We start from the raw sequence: 10197 nt of genomic DNA, 5'->3' as shown, positions 1-10197 counted from the left end.
AAATATGTATTTACTCCCACTGAACTTGTGATATACACAATTATCTGTAATATTCATCTCAAAACCAAATGAGATAATTACTTGATGAAACTTGTGATACCATTGACGAGAAGCTTGCTTGAGCCCATAGATGGATTTTTTTAATTTGCAAACCATATTCTTTGGGTCACCAACCATAAAGTTTTCTGGTTGCTCCATATAAATTGTCTCATCAATGTTGCCATTGAGAAATTCTGTTTTAACATCCATCTGATGTAACTCAAGCTCAAAATGAGCAACAAGTGCCAATATTATCCTAAAAGAGTCTTTCGATGAAACCAAAGAGAAAGTCTTTGTATAATCAATGCCTTGTTTCTGAGTATATCCTTTTGGTAAAAGACGTGCCTTAAATCTCACCACATTACCATATTCATCTTTCTTTGTTTTAAGTATCCACTTACAACCAATTGGTTTTACACCTTCTTGTAATGGGACAACTTCCCAAACTTTATTGTCTTGCATAGACTTATTCTCTTCATTCATGGCATCAATCTACTTTTGAGAGTTAGAACTTTTCATGGCCTGATGCAAGTTGATTGGATCATCTTCCATCATTCCAATTTCATCCTCATGTTCTTGAAGAAATACAAAATAATCATCTGAAATAGCATTTCTTCTCTCTCTTATGGACCTCCTTAATGGCTCTTGTTCTTGAGGGTGTTGAATTTGTTCTTCAGGAACAATAACCTCATCCTGATTAAGGAGTTGTTCAAAATTGTCTTGTTGAGGTTCCAGATTCTTTTCTTGATCAATGACAGGTGTGGAAGCCTGAAATTGTCTAAAATGATAGTAGGAACTGAGTTTGAATTTAATTCCTCCTCAAAAGCAATGTCTCTAACCTTATTTCTTCCCCCAAATTCAACATGCTAAAAAAATGTTGCAGTTCCCGTCTCAAAAATATTTCTGACAGTGGGATCATAAGACTTATAGCCCCTAGATCTCTCAGAATAACCAATAAAGTAGCTGCTAACTGTTTTGGAGTCCAATTCATTTTCATGTGGCCTATAAGGCCTTGCCTAAGCTGGAAATCCCCAAATGTGGAAATGCTTTAGAATAGGCTTTCGACCTCTCCAAAGCTCATAAGTGTTTTTGCAACAACTTTACTTGGCACCCTATTCAGAATGTAAGCTGCTGTCTTTAATGCTTCTCCGCAGAGGGACTCAGGTAAGGTAGAATGAGCGATCATGCTCCTTACCATATCCTTAAGAGTCCTATTTCGTCTCTCAGCAACACCATTCATGCTAGGTGATCCTGGCATGGTGTACTTTGGGACAATACAACATTCCTCTAGGAATTTAGCAAATGGTACTGGACGTTGTTCACCTGAGCCATCATATCTACCGTAGTACTCACCACCACGATCAAATTTGACGTTCTTAATCTTTTTGTTGAGTTGATCCTCAACTTCAGCTTTGTAAGCTTTGAACACATCCATAGACTGAGATTTTTCATGAATGAGATATAGGTACCCATAACGTGAGTAATCGTCTATGAATGATATAAAATATTGTTGACCATTCCAAGATGTCGTAGGGAATGGCCCACAAATATCTGTGTGAATAAATTCTAAGACTTATGAAGCTCTATTGTCACCTAATCTCTTAGTTTTGGTCTATTTTCCCTTGATACAATCTACACAGACATTGAAATCTGTGGAGTCAAGAGACTCTAAAATGTCATCAGACACAAGACGCTCAATTCTACCTCTTGAGATATGACCTAAGCGTTTATGCCATAATGACACTGAATTTTCTTTATTTAATTTGCATTTAGTACCTAGTGATTCCACATGCAAAGTGTCATTATAGGATGCAATTGTTTCTAGCAAATAAAGATGGTCATAAGTATTCAAATAACCAGTTCCACTAACATTTGAATTTAAAGACAAAGTAAACTGATTGTTTCCAAATGAACAACAATATCAAAATTTGTCCAACAAAGAAACAGAAACTAAATTCCGTCTAAAAGACGACACAACAAAAGTGTCTTTCAAATCGAAATAAAAACCGGTTCCTAATAACAATCTAAAATGCCCAATTGCTTCCATTTCCACCGATTGTCCATCGCCCACAAAGATGTATCTTTCACCATCACTTGGCTTTCGGTAGCTCAAACAACCCTACATTGAAACACTTATGTGAGTAGTAGCACCAGAATCTATCCACCAAGTGTTTCTAAATACTGAAACTAAATTAACCTCAGAAAAAACCAAAGTAAGATTAATACCTTTCTTTACACGCCGTGTGTGATATTTGGCACAATCTTTCTTCACATGTCCAGGTTGGTTATAAAAGAAACAACCCTTAGAATGCAATTGGAGCGGTCATGGGTCAAAGGGTCGACAGGGTGTTTCACACAATCTACTATGCTAGTAGAACCCTGAATGATGCTCAACTGAATTATGCCACAACGAAGAAAGAGATGTTGGCAATTGTTTTTGCATGTGATAAGTTCCACCCCTATCTAATTGGGAATAAGGTTGTAGTCTACACAGATCATTCTGCAATTAAATATCTTAAGACCAAAAAGGATGCAAAGCCAAGATTGATTCGATTGGTGCTTCTACTCCAAGAGTTCGACATAGAGATAAAGGACAAGAAGGGCACTGAAGATCTGGTAGCAGATCATCTATCAAGACTAGAGTTGGAAGAGAGCCACAATGCAAAAGAGGTACAGATAAATGAGCAATTTCTTGATGAATAACTTTTTAGTGTGAGGGAAAATCTAATGGTACCGTGGTATGCTGATTATGTCAACTTCTTGGCTGCCAAAATAACTCCTGAGCTTTCTCGTCAACAATTGAAGAAGTTCTTTTCTGAGGTGAAACATTACTATTGGGAAGAGCCAATCCTCTACAAGCACTGTGCTGATTAGATAATAAGAAGATGTGTGCCTGAAGAGGAGATGTACTCTATTCTCAATCACTGCCATGCTTTACCATGTGGGGGACATTTCAGTGGGAGAAGAACAACTGCTAAGGTGTTGCAGAGCAGATTCTTTTGGTCAACACTTTTTAAAGATGCTAGTACTTTTGTGAAGGCATGTGATCGTTGTCAGCGCACAGGTAATATCTTAAGGAGGAACGAAATGCGTTTGACAGGAATCTTGGAAGTGGAATTGTTTGATGTTTGGGGGATAGACTTCATGGGTCCTTTTCCTTCATCTTTTGGCAATCTATACATCTTATTGGCTATGGACTATATGTATAAATGGGTTGAAGCTGCAACAACACCAGCCAATGACGGTAAAACAGTTCTTCGTTTCCTTCAAAAGAACATATTCACTCGGTTTGGTACTCCCCGAGCAATCATAAGCGATGAAGGGAGTCACTTATGCAACAATTAGTTTGAAGCACTCCTTTCAAGATATGGTGTCTGTCATAGAACTGCTCTACCGTGTCATCCGCAAAGTAATGGCCAAGCTAAAATTTTTAACCGGGAGATAAAGATGATTCTAGAGAAAGTAATGGTCAAGAAAGTTAGATGATGCACTGTGGGCCTATAGAAAAGCATTCAAGACGCCAATCGGGATGTCACCATATAGGTTGGTGTTTGGAAAGCCCTGTCATCTACCGGTGGAATTAGAACACAATGTCTATTGGGCTATGAAGGCTCTCAACATGGATTTAAAAGCTGCAGGAGAGAAAAGATTACTGCAATTGGATGAATTGGAGGAGTTCAGAAATGAGGCTTATCAGAACGCTAAGATCTACAAGGACAGAACCAAAAAGTGGCATGACCGAAGCAAAGTCAGGAAGGAGTTTCAACCTAGGCAACAAGTTTTACTTTTCAATTCAAGATTGAAGTTGTTTCCTGGTAAGCTAAAGTCATGGTGGTCAGGGCCATTTACAGTGGTCAAAGTGTTTCCTTATAGAGCGGTGGAACTCAAAGGTGAAAGCCCCGAGACTTTCAAAGTTAACGGGCAGCGGTTAAAGCTCTACTTGGGAGGTCATTTTGACCAAGCCAAGTCCGCCATGATTCTGGCGCCATTATGAAGAACTTGGTCAACGTCTAGCTGAGCGACGATAAAGACAGCGCTAATTGGGAGGCAACCCAAATTTTCTTGATGCTTTAGTTGAACTTTCTTATGTTTAGTTGTTATTTTTATTTTTTTGTTCTTTTTAGTTATGTTTAGAGAACTGGTAAAACAAATTTTGGTTTTCTTTAAATTTTTGTACTGTATAGAAAAAAAAAGAGTTTTTTTTGGGGGTACGGCCCAATGGCCGCGGCCAGATAGAGTGCCGCCGCGGCCATATAAATTGGGCAGAGAGACCAATTTTCGGCCCTCATCTCGTCGCTGCGAGGGAGAGTGCTGCCGCGGCCATATAAATTGGGCAGAGAGGCATTTTTTGACCTCTATCTCGCCGCGGCGAGGTAAACTCTAGCCACGGCGAGACAGGGTCAGGCGGCTATAAAGAGGCAAAAGAATATCAAATTTCAAAAACACAATTTCCTCAAAATCCCTAACTTCCACCTCCGAAAATACCTCTCAAACACCATTCTTCTTCATCTAATCTCACCCGAAAACCTTTTTCTTTAAATCTAACCACAATCTTTCATTCCAAACCATTCTAAATCATTAATCCTCTCATCAAACACTCTTTTCCTTTCAAAATCAACCCCAAATCCCTAAAACCTCACCCAAATTTCAAAAACCACTATTCATCTTCTTCTTTCTCAAGAACTTCAAGGTTTTCTTCAATGGAGGTTGAATAAAGGTGGATTCTCATTGAGGTAACACTTCTAAGACTCTCTATACAAATTTTGGTGGAGAATTTTGGGATTTTAGTGTGAATTTTTGGGATTTTTGCTCAATACATTGTTCAATAGAGTTGTTTGTGATTAGGAATTGGTTTATTTGTGATCGGGTTGATACCCGGGAAGTGGATTATAAGGGGAAGTGCTGCCAAAACTTTTACAAATCTTGAATGTTAGAATATTTGGTGAGATGGGTCCTAAAAGAGCTAGAGTGGGTGAGAGAGGGGGAGCTTCATCATCCAACCCACCTAGGGGTCGCTCTAATGCTGATAGAGCGAGGTTTGTGAATATGGAGGCCCAAGAGCGATTTTTGCAATTGAAAGATAGGCCCTTCATTGAAGATAGGTGATGAGTCCATATTTATCTTAAAAATATGATTAATTTATTTATTAATATTCTTAAATTTATTCTTTAAATTATTGATTAGTGTGATTTTAATTTGTTAGGTTATTTCAAATACTATTCATCCATTTAGACTCTTTTGGAGGGATTTTAACATATTTTGGTGGAAAATAATGGAAGTCGGCGAGCTCGATTGTACAAGGCGGAACTTAATTGAAAATTCGGACGAACTTAAAAGCAGAATTGGACTTGGAGCTTGACATGAAAGTTTTAGATCTCGTTCTTAGCTTTCCATAACATCTTGAATCGTCCAATTCCGAGTAATATTGAGAGAGTTATGGCCAAAATACTATCAGTAGTCGCAGCAAGAAATTTCTAAAAAAAAAGATAGCGAAAATAAAGATAAATTTTCAAGAAGATTTGCGATTTTTATCTTTTGTTTAAAAGATGAGTTATCTTTATCTGAGATATTTCCTAATACTATTATAAATAGAATCCTAATTCTAAGAGGATTTATCTATCCACTATAAATAGAATCCTAATTCTAATAGGATTCAACTAACTTTCCCATTACTATAAATAAGACCTCTTAGACTACAAATGGAGGAGAATCCAAAAACTACAAATTAAATATTATAATTTTTATTAATGTCTAGTTCTGAGTAGTTTTCTTTTTAGTTAAGGGTTATTTCAAAACCCGAAACATGAATTCTTAATTTTATTTTTGAATGTTAATTTTTAGTTTCCATTATATCAAATTGCTTCTATTCTTCTATGTTCAATGTCATGATTATTGTTTTAATCTTGTTTAGATGGCCACTAAATTAAGTTTTACTTTAATCTACCATCATCTTAGGATTACTATTCACCTAATAGTCTAGGATTCTAAGTGTTTGTGACAAATTACAATTTTTATTTTTGATGAAGAATAGAACCTAGGTTAAATGAATTATATGCTTCATTGATTTGTTGCCTAGATTAGTCTATCTCAATAAATCTCAATGCTTTATCTAAATTAAATAAATTGCATGCTTCATGGATTTACTGCTTTAGGTAAAAGAGTTAATTATTGAGCGCTTCGCCTTGATTACATACAATAGGGAGATTGGGATAATTGACTGCTTCAGCGTTATCTGTGGGATTAATAGTTTGATTGGAAACTAAAAAATTACATTCTTTAATAGGAATTAGGAATGATTGTTGAGGGTGGCGAATAACCTTTAACTAGTTTCTTATATCATATTCTTTACTTTAAATTTGTTCTTTTCTTTAATTTTTATTTTTATTCTAATCTTCAAAACCCCTCTTTTTCCTAATTCTTACTAATTTGTGAATAATTGAATAAACATAGTCCTCGTGGGATCGACCCTTACTTACGATTATACTAAAATAATTGGAAGTATTGGAATTAAAAAAATAGTAAATTTGTTGTGGCTTACGACACGCATCAAATTTTTGGCGCCGTTGCCGGGGACTATTATTTTATTTTATTATTCATATTTAGTTTTTGTTACTAACTTGTTTTACTTTGATAATCTCAGGTGTACATGTCTAGTGCTGACGATACTCAAGAGAGACTTTCAAGGGTTAAACAATATCTTGAGTCATCGTCTGCTTCTCGATCTTCAAAGACTATAACCGACAACCCACTCTTTCAACCTCTTGGTCCTGCCAAACAGCCACTATCAACTGATCCCGAGTCAGATTCTGACGACTCGGTTACTTCTCACAAGACCATGGCTCAAAACAGGACATTGAAGGAGTTGGCCGCGCCAAATCTGGACCAGCAACCATTGTGCATCTATTATGCACCTTTGGATGTCAATTTTGAACTAAAATCCGGCCTCATCCATTTACTACCAGCTTTTCATGGATTACCTGGAGAAGACCCCAACAAGCACCTTAAGGAGTTTCATATTGTCTGCTCTAGTATGAAACCTACATCAGTTACTGAAGAACAAATCAAGCTGCGGGCCTTCCCTTTCTCTTTAAAAGATGCTGCGAAGGAGTGGTTGTACTATCTACCACCGGGAACTATTGAAACATGGAATGACATGAAGACTGTTTTCTTGGAGCGATACTTCCCAGCCTCTAAAGTTGGAAGCATCCGAAAAGAAATCTGTGGAATTCAGCAAATTACTGGAGAGTCACTTTATGAATATTGGGAAAGATTTAAAAGGTTGTGTGCTAGTTGCCCTCATCACCAAATCAGTGAACAACTCCTAATTCAATACTTTTATGAAGGTCTCTTACCTTTTGAGAGAAGTATGATAGATGCAGCAAGTGGAGGAGCATTGGTAGACAAAACCCCAACAGAAGCCAGAAATCTTATCTCAAACATGGCTGCCAATTCACAACAGTTTGGCACTCGTCGAGACTCTCCCTCAACATCACGCTAGGTTAATGAAGGGAGCAAACCCATTGAGAACCAGCTTAGTCAACAAATAGCTCAATTGACCTCCGTGGTCCAACAACTTGTTTTAAGCCAACAGATTAAGCCATGTGGAATATGTCAAGTTGTGGGGCATACCACTGATACTTGTCCTACTCTTTATGAAGGGCCAACAGAAGATGTTAATGCTATTGGAGGTTTCCCAGGTCAACCAAGGCAGCAGTATAATCCATATTCGAACACATATAATGAGGGATGGCGTGATCATCCAAATTTTTGCTATGGAAATCAACAAAATGTCAAACAACCTGCAAAACCTACTTTTAATTATCAACAGTGGACATCTTCCAGACAGAATCAAGCACCACAAGCTGCCCCACCAGCACCTCCCAAGCCTACCACTGAAGATCTTATTAATGCCATGTTGGCTGATTCTCAACAATTCAAACAAGAAACTCAAGCAGCGATAAAAAGTTTAGAGAATCAAGTGGGTCAACTCTCAGAATCTTGTAATCGAATGCAATCTAAATTGTTCAATCAACTACCATCCCAACCTGAGAAAAATTCTAAGGAGAATGCTAGTGCAGTGACTTTGAGAAGTGGGAAACACTACGACCCACCTATCATCCCAAAACCAGAACTAGTGCCATCAAAATCGCAAGATGATAGTCCAGAAGATGAAAAAGAGGCACCTAAGCTAAAAAATCCAGCTCCACCAAAGCCTACAATTGTCATACCCCCACCCTTCCCAAGCAGATTAAAGAATACTAAGAAGGAAGAAACTGACAAGGAAATTCTTGAAACATTCCGCAAGGTGGAAGTGAACATTCCTCTTCTTGATGCCATAAAACAAGTAACACGATATGCCAAGTTTCTGAAGGAGCTTTGCACTAATAAGCGCAAGTTAAGGAGTAATGAAAAAGTAAGTGTGGGGGAGAATGCGTCAGCAGTCCTCCAAAAGAAGCTTCCTCCAAAGTGTAAGGATCCTGGAACTTTCACTATTCCTTGCACTATTGGAAACACCAGGATTGAGCGGTGTATGTTGGATTTGGGGGCCTCCATTAATGTCATGCCATTCTCTATTTATAACTCCTTGAATCTGGGTCCACTTGAAGAAACTGGGATAATCATTCAACTTGCTGATAGGTCGAATGCCTACCCCAGAGGTGTCATTGAAGATGTGCTAGTTCAAGTCAATGAATTGGTATTTCCAGCAGATTTCTATGTTCTTGATATGGAAGATGATTCTATCCCTTGCTCCACTCCAATTTTGTTAGGGAGACCATTCATGAAAACAGCAAGAACCAAGATTGATGTCCATGAGGGAACCTTGACAATGGAGTTCGATGGAGAGACAATTCGATTCAACATCTTTGAAGCCATGAGGTATCCAAGTGATGTACATGCTGCTTATTCTCTTGATGTGTTGGATGACCTCTCCCAAACGGTGCTAGATCTGCATAGTGAAGATGATCTGGAAGTTGCTATAAGAGAAAACTTGGAATTGAATTCAAACAAGAACTTTTCTAAAGAGATGTTGGATGTCATAACCGCGCTTAATAACGACTTCAACAAGCTTTACAAGAAGGTGGCCTATGTGGAAGTGCCAGTCATAATTGATAAGTTACAACCATCTATTGAACAAGCTCCTATTCTTGAACTGAAGACACTGCCTAATCATCTCAAATATGCTTACTTAGGAGAGAATGAAACCTTACCAGTCATAATTGCTACAAATCTCGACCAAGTGCAAGCAGAAAAGCTGATGAGGGTGCTACGAGCTCACAGAACTGCCATTGCATGGTCCGTTGCTGACATCAAAGGAATCAGTCCTGCTACATGTATGCACGGAATTCTCCTAAAAGAAGGAGCTAAGCCAAGTACAATTCAATGCACAATTGGTAAAACTAGGTTTGATCATTGCATGATAGATTTAGGAGCAATTATTAATAGTAATATGTCTTATTCTAATTTTGCTTCTTTAAATCTTGGTCCATCAAGAAAAACTCAGGTTTTTATTCAATTAACAGATCAAACTAATGCTTATCCTTTAGGGATAGTTAAAGATATTTTTGTGCAGGCTTATGGACTTGTTATTCCAGGTGATTCTTACATAATTGCGATGGAAGATGAGGGAGATCCCAATCTTACAACAACTTTATTTGGGAGAACCTTCTTACTCACTGCGACTAAGAAGTTGAATACGAAAGCATGGATACTTAGAATGAAATTTGATGGTGAAGCACTCAAATTCAATGTGTTAGATTCCATTGATAAATGCATAAGGAATGTGTCTTTGTTAGAAGACCCAACGTGAAGAATGAGCACAACATGCAGTCGAGCTAACGACGTTAAACAAAGCAACCTTACGGGAGTTTTTCTTACCCTTTTTCTTTTTATTTTGCATTGATTTTATTTGATTGAGCCTTGAGGACAATGCTTATATTAAGTGTGGGGGGAGATTAACTGTCGTGTCTATCCAATTTTTTTTTTAGTTGTTTAGTTGTTTATTCGCTTATTTTTATCGTTTTTTTTAGTTTATATTAATTTTTCTTGCTTTAATTTTAGTAAGTGTGGATTGAATGAAATTCTATTGACAATGATTGCTCGTGTTTGATATGTGGTTTTACTTTGATGTCTTATACATGGTCTTAGGGAAAATAATTT

General features: G+C 37.5%; 1 pseudogene; it reads left to right on the top strand.

The window, feature by feature from the left end:
* The first annotated feature begins 6424 nt into the window (after window positions 1–6424).
* LOC115723547 (uncharacterized) lies at window positions 6425–9847 on the top strand (annotated as a pseudogene).
* The last annotated feature ends 350 nt before the right edge of the window (window positions 9848–10197 follow it).

The sequence above is a fragment of the Cannabis sativa genome, unplaced genomic scaffold, assembly GCF_029168945.1.
Source record: "Cannabis sativa cultivar Pink pepper isolate KNU-18-1 unplaced genomic scaffold, ASM2916894v1 Contig7, whole genome shotgun sequence".
Classification (NCBI taxonomy): domain Eukaryota; kingdom Viridiplantae; phylum Streptophyta; class Magnoliopsida; order Rosales; family Cannabaceae; genus Cannabis; species Cannabis sativa.
This window is presented reverse-complemented; position numbering and strand designations above follow the sequence as displayed.